At 39.5% G+C, this 16,991-nt stretch overlaps 1 long non-coding RNA gene across 7 annotated transcripts in view; it reads right to left on the bottom strand.

Moving 5' to 3' along the window:
* Positions 1 to 16,991, bottom strand: part of LOC136708862 (uncharacterized) — a 252,879-nt gene that overhangs the window by 207,780 nt on the left and 28,108 nt on the right. Inside the window, exon 3 of one of the 7 annotated variants that reach the window (XR_010804403.1) lies at positions 3,859 to 3,983. The exons of 5 other annotated variants lie outside the window; for them this stretch is intronic. This is a non-coding gene — a long non-coding RNA (uncharacterized lncRNA). Of the gene's footprint in view, positions 1 to 3,858; positions 3,984 to 6,240; positions 6,601 to 16,991 lie in introns of those variants that run through there. One more of the 7 variants, XR_010804398.1, reaches the window with a different exon arrangement.

Consider the following 16,991-nt stretch of genomic DNA (forward strand, 5'->3'; position numbering starts at 1 on the left):
ACGGTGTCCCAGGCCCGGACGCTGCAGTGGCTAGATTTATATGCGTGCCTGCACTTCCTGACACCAGGATCCTATGACATGCACTAAAAGGGGCATTTGTCATTGAGATCATGCAAATGTATGCAGCATGCACCCTATATCACAATAATTACAGCCCCTTTCCTATGAGCTTAACTCATGATTCTCTGCGCCATATACTCCCGTCTGTTTCAAACCCAACGACTTTCAGCCCACCAACTAAATCTTCTGCATTGTTCTGTACTCCTTCCTCAGTTTAATTTACCTGCGCTCATTCCAGAGCTTGTGTTTGGCTTTAATAACTCCATAACTGCCTTAAATACTTAATTATTCAGCCATTCCTAAAATGATTCCTCTAATAAAGTTTTCTCTGGTGCTTTATTTCCAAAGGTATTACAAGAATATTTCAGCTCCATGAACGGCCATTAAAAAAAGGATTATTTTTGTTCCCCTGTAGTGGTAGGAAGTTCGTGTTTACAGCCAAAGACAATCACTCTTCAAAAAAAGCATTTGGAGGCCCATATTCTTCAGTTTAATAAAGATCTCTAATCAAACAAATCAACCTACACAGAGGATGGCCAGTGAATAAAGAGTACTGCAATGCAGTTAGCAGTTGCATAGGTTTTGTTGCTATTTCAGTGAAAATAACTGAACATCTGGTGAATCACCAATCAATGAAAACATGGTGTTTGATTAGCACCAGATGCCATTTGATGTGAGCACCAGATACAATCAGCTGAGTACCAGATATGTGTAGGCCTTTCACAATTACATTATAGACTTATCATACAATATATGAACATTAGCTCAATTTTTGATCACCCCAATATGGTCCACTGAGCCTCATTTATGGAACCTTTGGGTTAAAAAATAAATAAATAAACAACTGCATAATTTACAAGTAAATGGACATTCCAGAAACTTGGAAGATTCATGAGCTCTGCGTAAACACCTGGAACGTGTGTATGTTAGTGAATACCAAATGTTTGCAAATTGGGAGGCCATGCCCATGTCTTTACAACTAAAATACCATTATCATAATCAATGCCCATGCATTTGAAATGACCACCATATTAGGAAGTGCAGCAAAAATCCTTCAAAATCTCTACAGAAAAGCAAAAGAAAAACTGCACGTTAATCAACATTATATTGACATGCATTCAAATATTCCATGTATTTGTGTTGCTTGCCTACTAGAACCTATAACAAACCATTACAGACTAAAGGCTGATTTACTTTAAAATTTATGCACTGGAAAAAGAAAAAATTAGATTTAAGAGGCTATTTATGTTTTGGATTAACCCTTGCTTGTGACAGTCCAGTATTTTGAGCCTATAATCTAAACCCTAGTTTGATATAATGTAATATTGATGAAGTATTAAAGTCAATTGGCACCATGCTTATTAAAAGATGCATTTTAAATAATGATCATTTTGGGACCCCAAGACATTTACACAGTACTGCACATTCACTGTAGTTTGTCCCACATGAGAGCCAAAAGACAATTACTGTTGACACAAGCTCCTTTTATGAGTTTTGGGCCAACTGACCATCTCTATAGCCTCCAGAGGGACACATGCCGGTGGATTTGTAGCTTTTTGCTCAAATGCATTTTTGTATGAAGTGAGCTATGAGAGATGCACAACCGTAGATGCAGCGACAGGGTGCAAATATAGTAATAAACAATATCACCCTTACCTTTAACTTTACATCTGATTTATTACTACTGCCCACTTATCACTGCGCAGAATGTTTTACAGATTTGTAAAGCCATTAGACAAATCAATACTTTGCTTTTAGGTGATGAATTCATTAATTAATGGAAAGTGAAATTTACTGAGAAGGCCCTTATGGCTGAAGACTGTCAGGGGCAGAGGCCACCAATGAGGCAACTATTCTGTGACCCATCTGAAGGGGCTTTGTTTTGATTACAGTGACTGCATTGCATTGAATTAGAGCAGTAAGAATTTGTTTTCGGTAAACAGAATACTGCTATACAGTCAAAAAGCAAATAAGGACCTACAAGTTTGATTATTAATTCAGAACAGGTTTACCAAGTGATTCAATTGAATTCAAGTAGCTTTATAAATGTGAAGTACTTTTAGGAAGTGGCTTCTAACTTACTACCAGGAATTGTGACCCATTTCTCACCTACTCACTCACATTTCAGGACAGCTATTCAAGGGGTTGCTACTGTACTTTACACGAACAACCCGGTAATGAATGAATAAATGAATGAATGCATGCATACATACATGTGAAACAGTGAAATTCAGCATTCACCTAATGGTTATATAAAGCAGATAATGAAATATTTTTATATGAAGTTGAAATCAAGTTGTGTAATTGGTTGTTTTATTTTACAGTCCCTTTAGTTGTAACTTAATAAATGGAGCTCTAATAAAAATAATCATAAAATGTTTACTGAAATGCCTAATAGGTTCTAGGAATTAAATGTGCAATTATTTGATGCCAATACTAAAACATTAATTATTCCAAGTAAAACAGGTAGATAAGTTAAGGGATCTAATAATCAAGGTAATACCCACAACACGTGGTAACCTGAAAATTGCAGATGTTTCATCGACTTAGTGGGATTTGTCTATCCCCAAGCAACAGAATTCCATGGTGTTTATTGGGCTTAATTTGCCACAATGTTTGTAAAACAGATCCAAATTAGTATCTGACCACTAGCAACTGATACATTTCAGAAGAAATGTTGGATAAAGCGTCCAGAGCGTACACCACTAGGTAAGACTCAGGTAAAAAGGAACAGATTGCATAACAGTGTCAATTGTCCTTATTGCCATCTTTGGTGTACTGTTCATGTACCAACATGTGTGGACTTTAAAGGGTTAAATCAGACTCTACAGCTCAGTATTCTTCACCTTCTAGCATCTCATCTGACTTTCACCTCACGAAAGCTGTAAAAGAGGAAACGATCCTGTCAGAGTAATAAAACCTATCATGATTTAAAGCAATAGAGATATAATTTAATTCCGAATAGCATTAATACGGTGCTCAGTGAGGAAGAAGGTTTTTGGGGGGTTGGGGGTGGGGGGGGTGATAATGATATGTTTATTGTGGTGAGAGTCCTGCAAGGGCGATGAGCACAATGCCATTATTCTCATTTTCTCTAGGGCCATGGACTCTCACAACATCGGTCAGCAGCATCCACAGGTCTAATGCGTTTGAGAATGGATTGGTTCAGCCATTCACTTTGCAAATATTATCCTCTGTACTGTCATTCCTGAGCTATTGAACACTTACAGCAAATTAATACAAGCCCCTGAGCTCGAGTGTCACTCTTCAAATCCGTCACAGCCATAGGAAAGAAGAGGGGGGGGCGGGGGGGAAATAATAATAATTAACAAGTTTGACACAATGCCTGTCATGTCATAAACTTGTCAACAACCCACCGCTGTCAACAATCCACAAAACAGGAGCTGTGTGTATTAAAGCTGTGAACACTTGCTCATAGAATTTGTTTGCAAAAAATAAAATAATAAAAGTGATTTACAATAGTGCCAAATTAGTTATTCTTAAATTCACCTAAGCAGATCTTCTGAATTAGATGTGAAAATCACTGTTATGTTCATCCTTCTTGATGAAAACTTTTATTTATTTATTTTTTTAATTAAAACAAACACCCATTCGTCCTCACAGTGAAGAGAAAATAGACATGAGCAGTAACACTGTTACACAAAAAAACAGGAAATAATCTAAACCTGTAAAACAATTAACTGTTTAGTGAGAAGTGAAAAAAGCAACCACTGGTAAGTAAACAAAAGGGATATTTTCCCATACTCTCACATTTTGGGACTGCTCCACCAATGAGTGCTACTATGCTTTGCCAGTTCGATTCCCACAACCCACAGGAATATCCATGGCTGAAGCGCCCTTGAGCAAGGCATGCCCAAAATGTTCTCCAGGGGCCAAGGGTCCATCCGTCCCAGACCTCAGAGCTTGAAAGATGAGAGGTAGAACAATGCCGAATAAGAGTCATTTAATTTGCAAAGCAAAACTCCAACTACAAATAATTTGGTAATTCCATAAAGTGCAATCTCCCCACTTTCCGCAATTACACTATTGTCAGGCTGAAATTGGATACTGAAATGGTTAATTCTAGCATCAAGCCTTAAGAAAACTGCTGCCACTCAATGAGAATTAAGCATTCAATCTAACAGTTTGACCTCCAACGATCAAATCCAAAATACACAGTTTGCTGAATTTAATAACAGAAGCGCAGGTAATTACATTATGATAGCTAATAACTCTCCATACATCTGGTAGGAAAGGTAACCATTAATGGCCCAATCTCCTCAAATAAGAATGCATGTGGAATAAATATGACCATGAGGGACATTACTGTAACAAATAGAGTCATTACGTCCCTCTACCACTTAACCTTCTGTATTAGCCACATGCTGTTGGAGGGGGAGGTATGCAAACCAGGGCAACCCATTAGGGTGCGTTGCATCCAAAAATCCTGGCTCAAAAGGAACTGCTCTTCAGAAAGAGCTGTGAGCAAAGACTAATAGTTCCCATTATTCATGGACAAACAGTAGAGGTCACTTCGGTTTGTTTTGCTTGTTTTGTGCAGAGACCTGAGCTAATCACTCTCACCCATTCATTCCATCTCTCGAAAAATCCTGTTCTTTGGGGTCTGATATTGAAGCAGCTCTAACTTCAAATGTCAGCCGCACAGTGAGATGCTTATGAGGAGGTTAAATAATAATTTGTAGGAACATCAGATCATGTACCCGTTTCACCTTGACCAACAACAGAACACATTATTGAAATCTGTCGTAGATGTCTTCAAGGATGTTGCTGAGATATGATGTAAATAGAAGTCGACTTGATGAAACCCTTCAACAGCAGAGAGAAGTGTTCTGTGACCGCTTTATTAATCTGCCACTCAAGCACTAGTTTCTGGCCTAATCTTAAACTTAGATTAATGCATGGGATTCATGTAAAGCTAAGGACTTACCAACAGCATTTGAAATCATTTGGGTTTTAAAGATAGTGACCTGTGTCCTATCCACCATTCTCTTTAAAATGATCCAATGATTCTATCGATGGTTTGTAGAATCCCAGCAATTTCCAAAAGGCAACAGTTCACAAACCCAGCTTGGGATTTCATTTACATATATATTAAGAGCAGCGTGACCTATAGTGGTTTCTGAAGCAGGGACTTTCACTTCATGACACTTGGTGCTGAAACGTGTGACGGATCTCCTGGGATTTTGATAACCATTTTTCATTTCCTAGCCCTGTCAGTGTAGGCATCGGACTCAGAGAAGAGCTACCTCTCATGTAAGTCCCATTTTAAAATTCATCATCTTCACCACCATTTCACCAGTATTTCTGTGTGTAGACCCCACTGGTCATTTGTTACATAAACAAAGTAGTCTCAAAGAGGCTTGAACGTCACACCAGCACCCGCAGAGTGTTAAATCCCAGCTGTTCAGTGCACTTTGTCCTAGGAAATGCCCAAAACCCAAGATACAAGTCACCAGTAAAAATTGGGCCCTTTTACAGGTCAGGTTTGAGAAACAAATTATTTTGAGGATCTGGAGAACCTACCAACTCCAACTGTTAATGACAAGCAAGTTCTGATTTCGTGCTGCTTCTTACAAAGAGCATAGACACATTGACACTCAGGAGAGGGGGCAGGACTAATTCCAGAGCGTCAAAGCAACAAGAAATAAGGAGTACTTATTAAATATGGAGAAAGTAAGAACAGAGGGGTGACGAGAGGGAAAAAAAAAAAAAAACAAAACAAAAAAAAAAACGCCATGAAAACACAGGCTCAGCCTTATTCCTGGGCTCTCGCACTGAACTGAACTTTGACTCTTTCATTTAAAAGGGAATTCCTGAAAACAGTTTTTCTGGACAAGGTCATTTAGACAGTGGGAGAATGGTGCTGTGGTGTTTGATTCCTGTGAAGGCTTGGCAAGTACCAGAATTTTCACAAGAAACAACAAAAGTAGTTTAAAAAATACCAAATACCCAAATGGGTCAACAGTGAAACTCCTGCTGCTGACTGGCCTTAAGTTCTAAGCGATCATGTGTATTAATTAAACCCCCTACACATAAAATAGAAATTGTCATTTTTAATACTACACAGCAGGATGACAAAATACATTACAAAAATAAATAAATCAATCAATAATAAACAAAAAATAAATAAATAAAGACAATGTATTAGGTGTAGAAAACTTTTAAAGCAGTGTCGTGTGCCATTGTAATTTAAAATTCAGAGACTATAATATCATCCTTTTTAAGAGCTATAAATGAACCATAGCTCATGTCTTTAAAACAAACATCAGGTAAGCTGACGAACACAAGAACCCTTTTAAATCGGGTCTTATGTTCCCTTAACTTGTGGTAATATTATATTTACTGCCTATGATGGACACAAGTACTTCTGGCTCAAGAGGGCATCTCCATTCTTAAGGAACTGGGGGGAGGGACCACACTGCTGGGCCGGGACCAGTGAAGTACATCAAATCTTCAGAGATGTAGACAGTCATTAACAACTGGATTTATGGTGGATGTTATGAACAGGCGTTTGGACTCCTGGGGTGGCATAAAGAAGCAATAATAAATCAAGGGCAGATGTGTACCAAAGGGACCATTCCTTCATCACAAGCTCAGGTGGTGTGGAGATACCCCATTAAGTCCAGCATAGAGGGCCCAGGTCCAAAACTATACACACACACACACACACACACACACACACACACACTATTCCCAAACAATCCATAAAATGCATTTCTTATTGACTGAGCAGTAAGCTATAAGCTAAAACCCTTGACTTTGTCCCTGCTGTAGCACCTTTCTTGCTATACATACTAGACACTGGCCTCTATAGGCAAAGAGGTGTTGAGGTGCTGTCATGGATTTATTGGCTTATCTTAATTTATTTTTCTCAGTGCCCAGCATGGTTTAGACAATATCGTCCTGAGAGGAATGGCTGCATTTGGCGAGCTGTCCTTGGTGCTAGCCATCTCAGCCTCACCGCTAAACATAAGCAAGTAAAGGGCAGGAGTGTCACAAACAGAACTCTATATGCGACACCATGCTATCTGGCCAGCCATGCTGGAAAATCCCACTGATGGAGAGACCCCTCTCCTGTGACCAGCTGAGCCGCAACCCATTAGCAACAAACACCATGCAGCCACACTGATCCAAATCATTCCTGTCGCATTTAGCTGGATTATGTTTATCCATTTAATATCAGAATATGATAGTTGTATATTTGCCTTGCTTTTGCTATGCAAGTGAAAAAGCACCCTGTTATTATTTTCTGTGACAGGATAACATCATTTGCATGCTGTTGCTTCAAATGATCCAGATGGTGTTAGCACAGAGGATAATGATGATTGTTCTGTGTATGGGCGCACACATGTTTTTCTCCACACAAGTAATGAATATTTTGCTGAAAAAAAGCACCATTTTCCCCTTAGCCAATATGACCAAAACTACATGGAGCTCCTAAAAACACTGGTAGCTACCAATATGAAGCCATTTTTATAGATAACTATACTGTACTGGGGAATAAAAATGCAAGTAAATGAGTATAAAACAACCAACCAGATAGTATTCCAGTGGTTTGAACAAAAATGACTTTTAGGTTAATATTCAGTTTGAAGACGATTCACCAAAGATGACCAGGAGTTAGTCGTATTGCGTGGTAGTAACAGCCTCTGAGGATCGATGACATTTCAGCTACAAGTACATTAGACAGTTCCGGTACTACAGCTGGGGTGATTAGTTTTGGATCACAAACACCACACAAGCTCATCGTAAAAAGTAGAAAGATCCAATAAAGAAAAAGCTAGTAAAGAGATCAGATCACAATGTTAATTTGTATAAAGTCCACATCCATTTTGCTAGATTGTAAACTTTAGCCTTTTAGAGCCAGTGCAAAACCAACAAACAAACTAACGGACTACCTGTGAAGAATGCAAATTTGTAATGCTGAACATTTCTATAAAGCATTAACCAACACAGTGCAATGGTTAGCAGCCCATACACTGGCCTTCTGCTAAGTGTCTCAACTCTGTCCATCTCACATGCAGTGCATTGTGTTTATGTTTTTGCAGAACAGCTGTCCACACTGAATGAAAGTGATCCCCGCTGAGATAGGAACTGATTACCTGAAAAGGCAGCATGACGAACACATCGAAAGCATTTCTGCAGCCCCCCCACCCCCCGCCCCCCTTTCACAGCACTGGAGACAAATGGACTCTCTTCATAGCCCAGGCTACAATTTACATGAAGTAATTTAGAGCTTACACATCGCAGCCAAAAGACAGCCCCCCACAACACCTCCCCAAAACACACACACACACTCTTCCCAAGGGTCAAGAGGCAGGAGTTGCCTGGGGCAGAAAAAATTGAAAACGCGGCTTAGGATGAAATGAAATTTGTCCCCTTTGTCACTTGAGGTCCCTCCCCATCTGTTTCAGGGGGTCCAAACTTGTCGGATCTTGGGAAGGGGAATGAATGAGATCGGGGGCCAAAAGGTAATATATATTTATGAAGCCCATGGTAAAAGCGCCGTACGTGAATTGAGGACACAGCAGAGGCTCAGAGGACAGATCTGGCAAGTAAAAACATTTCCGGGATTAGACTGCGCTCTGAGGTCAAAAGGAAAATCTTGAATTTAGAGATGGATGATGTGTGGCACATCTGAGCACGGATGCAAAAAATAAAATAAGGAGAAAAAGAAAAAAAGCAGTTGTGTCTGAACGCCAGAGGCAATAAGCCCAGGCTGTTATGGTGCTTTCAACTCAAATGCATGATTTCACCCAACTTCTGTTGCATAACAATTAACTAAAAAAAAAAAAAAAAAAAAAAAAAAAAAAAAAAAATCAGTCTTTTAAAAACACATTAAAATAAATAAATAAATAGCTTTAAGTGAAATTATGGGAGTTTGAGGGAAATTGATGAAAAACACATCTAATCACTGCTACATTTCGAGATAACATTTGCTTCATATTTAGTTGATCATCCAAGATGAGAGATAGAGATAGAGATATATATATATATATATATATATATATATATATATATATATATATATATATATATATATATATATATATATATATATATATATATATATATACACACACAATTTTTTGTTTTTTACCACACATCATACTGGACCTGTGAGGATAACGTAATTAATCACTAATGAAGGCTCATACTCACCAATTAACATCAAGCAAAATCCAAGCTTTTATCCTTACTTGTTTAGACAAACATGCCTAGCATGTAAAACGGCACCAAAATTCTAGTTTGTTTACAACTGTGTTGTTGATGTTACAGATGTTACACGTGAACCGGCACATCTGCTTAAGATGATGCTGTTTAAACAAAGATATCATGTTTACTACATCAGACTCTGCGTCCGGTCAGACGAATAACTGATACGTTGGTCTAACTACCTGCTAACTTCACTCACCTGCCTGGGAGTTCAAAAGACACATCATGGCAAGAAAGTGTGACAGGTAGCTGATAACAGATCTGGAAAATATTCCCCTTAAAAGGGAACATCTATGGTTGTGGGGAAATGCAATTTGTTACCAGTTTGATGTACGTTACCAGTAAAGAGAACCCATTCATTGTACAGACTCAAAAGAGGGGGGGGGGTGATGTACATGTCAGCAAACTTTTTATTATTCAATTTTAATATTATTTTAAAAAAATAAATAAATAATAATAATGTAAAATCCCTTTACATTACACATAGATGTGTTCAGAACTGAATCAATGAAGACCTCATCACTGAATATTTGAGATTACTCGGACAAGAAGAAGCAGGAAAATCACAAGATCAAAAGCTAAACATATCTACCAGGATGTTTTTAATCTTGGCGTATTTCAGGATGTGTTTGAAATCCTCAAACCACAAATTCTGAAAGGAATGGACAGTAATAAAAAGGGTGGACATTTGAAAACAAATTGAAAGCAATTTGAGAGTAGTCAGGTTCTAGTCAAATTATTTGAATTCCTAAGGGGAGCCTTGTAAAAATGATTTTTTTGTGAGGAAAGTCAGCATTACATACCGAGAGAAATTAAAGCAAGGAAGACTGCTTCAGCTCAAGGATTCTGTGTATTCCTGGAGTCGTTGCATGACCGGGGGTGATGCCCTTATTTCATACACTTATTTATATACTTCTGTTACCAGTTGCAAAATAACGACACTGGAAATGCATTAGCTGGTGTCTGTGTTGCCTACTGTGTATCCTGTGGACACGGTACACCGAGATTGGGTGGGGGGTTGACACCCCATACAATATATTATTCAGGTTTAGATACAATATATTCTCTGCTCATCTCTTCACCACCCCCAAAACACAGCTGGTGGCTTCCCGGTATGTGGGAGAGGCACACAAACTCCCTGACCAGTCCACCCTTGAAATAAATAAAAAGAGAAATGAAGTATTTCCCATGTGCATCATGTGTTTGTTTGTATGGTCAAGACATACTAGCTGGCTCATACAGATGTGCAGGCTAGCAGACAATGAGGGACCTCACGCTGTGCAGGCTGAGGGATGCAGAGAATGGTGAGCTGTAGCAGGTGAAGCCTGGGCAGTGGCCTGAGTTCTGAAATGTCACTACCATCACAATCCCTCACATGGGGTGTCCTACACTCTGCTCCCTAACACACTCCCCATCCACTACCACCACCTATCCCTGTCAAAAATTGTGAGCTTGATGACAGTTGTCACATACTGAGTTGAGTGCTGCACACTGGTGTTGTATGGGTGATACGGGTGGATCAGACAGCAGTTCTGCTGTTTTTAAAACACTAATCACAGTCCACTCTTGGACACCTATCTTGTTGGTCCACCTTGTAGATGTAAAGTCAGACAGTTCGTTCTGGATGTCCTCCAGTCCATCAATGAACATAGGATGCCACAGGACATTGCTGATTGGATATTCTCAGTCAAGCAGTGGCACTCCTGCGGTATAAACTCCACCAGAACCAGCAGAACCATGCATATCACTGCAGTGCTGAGACTGACCCACCACTCAAATGGCAGAAAACTTCCACGACCAAAAGCACAATGATACACCAAAGATAAACAATCCCCCAGTAACATTAGAAAAAATATCCCACCTTTAATAGTTTGAGCACTATTTACAGTACATGCCTCAATTAACTATGAGGGTCTTTAATTAATCGTAATTGTGGTACAATTTGCAGTTAATCGTGATGTTGATTTGCGCTCATATCGCCCAGTAGTAGAAGGAGTGATATTAGAGATCCAGAACCAATCATCCATCATCAGAACCATGTTTCAACATCTAATTCAAAGAATTAAGACTTCTGAATTAGGGTTAGTATTAGGAATATTCTGAGTCCTAAATTACCAAGGGTTAGTGTGTAACAGGGTTAAAAGCCACAGAACGGCCTGTGCTTACAAATGTGTGAATTCATTCATTTAGTTTTGACATACACTGATCAGACACACTCCACAATCACTGTTTCTCAGCTCCTGACCAGAGAGAGTGTCACTGTAATGCTGCAGTTAGTCTATAGTCCTTTTGTTAGACCCCTTTCCCCTCTCCTTCAATTCTCAAGCACTACAGAGTAGGTATTTGGGGATCTGGGTGGTTGATCATTCCCTGCACTGCAGTGACAGTTTGTCGCGTGTGATGCACTGGTACAAGTGGATCAGACAGGCCAGACACTAGCCGCAGACTACTCTAGTCTTTTAGCACCAGATATCTGGGGTCTGCTGTCAGCCTTCCAAAGCCACGAGTTCCACATCTGTATTCACCAAATCACATCAGAAACAGAAAAATTCAAAGTTCCAAAAATCAAAACTTGAAATTGCCATGTGCTGAGCATATTCAGCTGTAGCCTTCCAAAATGTAAGACTCCCAGTCTCTTTACAGCACTCATTTGAGCATTTCTCGCCTCAGGTCTTGTTCTTTAGCTCAGTGTGTACTATGTAGTTAGGCCAACTATAGTCAACTGTACAGTACAGATTTTCCTCATGCTATAGTTTTGCTAAACCTTCAGCCATTTACTGCAATTACATTTTTATTAGGCATCACCTAATATCATTTAAAATATGTAGGAATATGTACACAGATTGCATGCAAATATTACATTTTATTGGGTATTCATGAGGATTGTTTCCAGGACAGGGGCAAGCTGATTATGAGTGTACTTTTAAAAATTTCTAAATGTTAAATATGAATGTACAGAGTTATGTAACAGTCAATTTAATTTAATCAACACTTCAAAATTCCCCATACAGCCATACACCTCCATAACGCCACAAGAAACACAATGCTTAAAATGTGAGCCCAGCAAAAAGTGCGCATTCAAATCTTTTATACTTGGATTTGTAGGGTTTTGTTTTTTTTCTCCCCCTTTTGGGGTCCCTCGCCCCAGTGGAAATATCATCCCACTCTGGACACTGGAATCTATGAGAAACAACAGCACTAGCCTTTACAGCAGGGACTGGCTAATGCTCAGCCTCCAAGTCCACAGCGACGGAGCAGATAATGAGTCCCTCACACCTGCAGTTTATCTATGGTCACAAGGCAGAGGAGCTCGCACTTTAAGTGATGAGAAATCATTAATGTGACACACGTATTCAGCAGGGGCCCCTCTCTCCCTTCTGCACCAGTTCCTCCCAATGACAATGACTTATAGTCTCCTACTTGCTTGCAGCAGTGGGAGGACAGTGGAATAGCTCACGTGAGAAAACATCACCTTCCAGCTATTGATCAGCACAGAACGACAGGACTGTTCATGTCATTAAGAGTCAGATGGCGGCTTCAGGAAACAAAAGGCTTAAGCAGTATGAGCACATAAGAGCTAACAAGGAAAAACACCAATTAGCATGTCCATTTTCCCTTTGCGCACATCTGTAACACTTGTCAAATGTCTGTTTATGGTAACGATTTTCTGCCCACTTTAGTCATTGCCAGTTCCACTCATTAGATAGGACTCCCTTAAGATAGCACTGTGTGTGTCCTATCCAAGCCTACCTAGCTGGGAGGGTAAAGGTAGCACATGCCTCCTTCAGGTCAAGCAGCTAGTTTGAGTTGCTGCTAATGTCAATGGACATCAACAGACTTGGAGGAGAATGCTAACTGTAGAGTGCTGTTAGTGAAGACAAGTGCCACGCCAAACACCCAAACAACTCTGAGTCCCGATTATACAGCCAAAGTTTACACAGTTGTCTCTCAGGAGCTCCATGATGGGCTGGTGCTCTTGTGAAGTGTGTGATACTTTAATTGCACCCAAACTATCTTCATTAAGGGGAATCAGTCATACAGTAAATTATTTTGCATCTATCACCAAGTTTTACAGATTTGTTCATTTTCTAGCTAATTAGTCATTGCCAAGACCCACCATCAGCGAGTCTCAAACTGCGCACACATACCACCTGCCTAAATGGGGGTAAGTAGGTGCTTTCTCCAATTCCTGAGGCCCACCTACCAAATTCTTTAGGAACATGTCAGGAGAATATAAACTGCCCAGACCATATGCCTATGCTAGCACAAATCAGAGGAAAAGGGGAAAGCCTGCCCACCCAAAAACCAGTTATGCTCTCCAAGACTCTCTGCCTCATGACTGAGGCATCGCCAGAGATTGAATTCAATGCCCTAATGATAGGTCCAACAGTTAGAGTGCCGCACCACTTGGATAACCCCAGAGCCTAAGAGAAGAGCTCTGAAATGCTTGGAAAAGAAAAACACAAGTTAATCAAGTCACTTACAGCTTATGGAACATCTACCTTTGATTAAGCATTTTCTAAAGAGGGAAAATAAATAATAATAATAAATAAATAAAAATTCAGAACAAGATGCTCTTGTTCTGTTCTCAATTATTTTAGCTTTAGGTGATATGTTTTAATAATGAGCCATTTCTCAGAGGAAAGTACAGGCCTTGCCAGCAAGGCCTTCCTCCAATGTGTGCTGGAGCTTCTTTAATCTGAGACTCATTACAGTGTAACACTTCCCCGTGGCGCCGAATTGCTTTTTCTACAGACCCCACACTCACCGGTGTCCCCCATGAGACACTCCAAACATCCACACCGGCAGGACCAGGCAGCTTTTATTGAGTTTGTTTCCTGCACTCTGGCTGCAGGTCGAATTGGACAAAGCAAGTTTAAAAAAAAAACAAAAAAAAAACCCTGTATTGGTGGAGTCTTTTGGCAAAGACTTGTGGTGGCAAAGTTTTAGAAGTACATATAATTTTAGGGCTATAAACCTAAAGCTGTGGAGATTTTTTGCCATTTATGTGCATATAGATAAAGTGGCAGTACTTAAGATGATTATTATTATTATAATTTTAAGCAGTTGTATTCCTGAGTGGAGCAGAGATAATAGTATAATAAATGATACCAATGTTGTGGTGAGTCCCTGCATGTAAAGTTTAAAAAAAATAATAAAAAATTGTCTGGTACTTACTGGTACTATGTCACAAGCACAGCTTCTAAAAGGGTACCCAACCCCTGCTGCTGTTTCCTGCTAAATCAATTCCTAATGGAGCTGAATACAAGAGCTTATATAAACATGGAGATATCAGAATAGCAAACAGTCTTCATCTGCTAATTTACCTGTTTTCAAAGAGAATGTGACAGAAACCAGGGTTAATATTGGCTTGGTTTTTAAAAGTTGCGGGTGCTCTGTGAACTGAAATAATTAAAAGTGAGGCAGTGCTGGCTTTTTCCCCCCAATGTAAAGCAGTTGTATTAACTGCAGATTTGCTTGTGACTGTTTTTGTCCTTGTTTAAAAACTTAGCCATTTTCTAAACAATTTCTAGTGTCATCTTTGCTGTCATTTTGTAACCAACGTATACAAACACAAAATTGCTATCCATGTTTCTGCAACAAATTTTGTTTCATTCTCAAACTAATGTGATACGAATTCCAATTTTTAGAATCCACCAAATCCAACTACTTTCCAATTGCTTTAATAAAATTAGAGGTTTACGTAAAGATAACTTTTGTTGTAAGCAGGTTAAATTCTATCCTGCCGCCCCTCCCCCCACACCCTCTATCTTTATATATTACCAGTCCTGTGATAACAGGCAGCTCAGCATTTAAAATCTCCTTGCTGGCTTTCACTGACGTTCCTTTATTGCCATCTTCATATGCTGTTAAATGGCAGGTCCTGTGGACTATAACAGTGATATATCTTTTACATACTCAGCTTTCTCAGGGACCTACAGCCAGCCGTTTGCATGAATCCAGCAGACAGATATGATGTAATGTGTAATGCTTCTTCTCTGCCCAAGCCCCCAACCATCATATGACTGAGCAAGTTGATGAAATTGGATGGGAGGCCGTACCTGGCCCGATTCATTCCCTCCCCAAACTGGAATAGCCCATCTCTGGCTTTATTTTAAACTGGAATTAAATTAGCCACTCCACTTTGTGGTGAAGAGAGTGATATTGGCTCTGCACCTCCCAGCAGCCTAACATCATATCCAGAGTACAATGTCTTCCTCCAATGTCTAGGACTATAAACGTTTGTACGTTATACAAGATAAACAGCTGGGGGGGTCCCTGCATAATTATGGGAGTCGTGAATTCCATCAGCACTTTATGCACTAGTTCTAAAAGTGAGGTGAGGTTTTAATAAATAAATAAATAAATAAATGCTGATCCAAGAGTTCTGTGCCTGTGCTAGAGGTTAAGATAATTGTGCTCTATGTGAAACATCATCTAGAGAGGTATATGACCCAGAGCACTAGACTGTTGAACTGCATGCACTGGAGTGAAAGGGCACCATTCAGCAACTTTGGAATGAGTTAGAGCAGCCTAATCATCCATATCAGTACCTGGCCTCACTAATTTACAAAGCAGAATGCAATCAAATCTTGAGAAATTTTCTAGTATCCAGTATGAAATGTTTTCAGAAGACTTGAAACTGTTATTGCAGCAACATGGGTGAAGCTATAAATTAGTAACTTTGAGTTCAGAAATTATATTGATTGAACAGTTGCCAAAACACCAAGATCCTCAAATTTACACAAAAACACATGAAGACACTTAAAATAACATTCAAGCCTGTTACAGGAAATTAATGAATAATTTGTCCATGAACTTTACAATGGTAGGCATCACTTAAACAAATCACATAATTAAGATTAAATCTACTAACCACACACAATCATTTGCCTTTTTTTCTTTTCAGTGCACACTGTAGATGTGTAGAGGCACACTGTAATGTGTAGATCTCGTTTATTGAAGTTTACGTAAGTCCTGCAAAAATCAACCTGTGGCGCAGTAGGTCCATGCCCTCTGTTTCCGCACTGCCAGTCAGACCATTACTGAAGTCAAAGAGGCTGTATTATCCATCAACTGTAGTTAGACTGAGCTGTGGAACACATTTTTACATGAACTTTGCTTGCCATTTACGTTGTAATTTCTTTGCAGACAAAAAAGCCAATGTTGACTAAGATCTAGCAGCTTGCCCAAGGTCTTTAAGCATAAGAGCCTACCTTTAAATGCATTCAATTTGCCAGATGCTGAAAAGAGGGATTACTCTGGTAAACATGCACTTGTCTGTAAGTAGGAAATGTATCAGAGTTCAGAGAAACTGACTCCAAAATAAAGCTGTGTGAAGTGAATTATGAATGCTATGCCATTTTAACATCACATCTAAAACATCAAGTAATTCATAAAAGACAAAAATCCTTGAGAGTATTGCTATAGAATTCAGTCCCTATCAAGTTCATCTTGATCATGTTGTTTGGGGATTTAAGCAATCAGCAGCTAGTCAAGTCTGCTCTATCACATCCTGCTAACTGACTTTTGGTATTCAGTGCACAGTGGCAAGCAAGTCTCTAACTGTCTCGTTAAAGTCAGAACTGTCTCTTTCTCCACCCCCACCCCCTGGGTTCAGCATCTCATTGCTCTAGCCTGCTTTCCCTCTCCCCCTGTCAGGGCTGTGAAAGGCAGAGGCTAGCCGGGTCAAC

This window comes from Hoplias malabaricus, chromosome 10 (assembly GCF_029633855.1).
Source record: "Hoplias malabaricus isolate fHopMal1 chromosome 10, fHopMal1.hap1, whole genome shotgun sequence".
Classification (NCBI taxonomy): domain Eukaryota; kingdom Metazoa; phylum Chordata; class Actinopteri; order Characiformes; family Erythrinidae; genus Hoplias; species Hoplias malabaricus.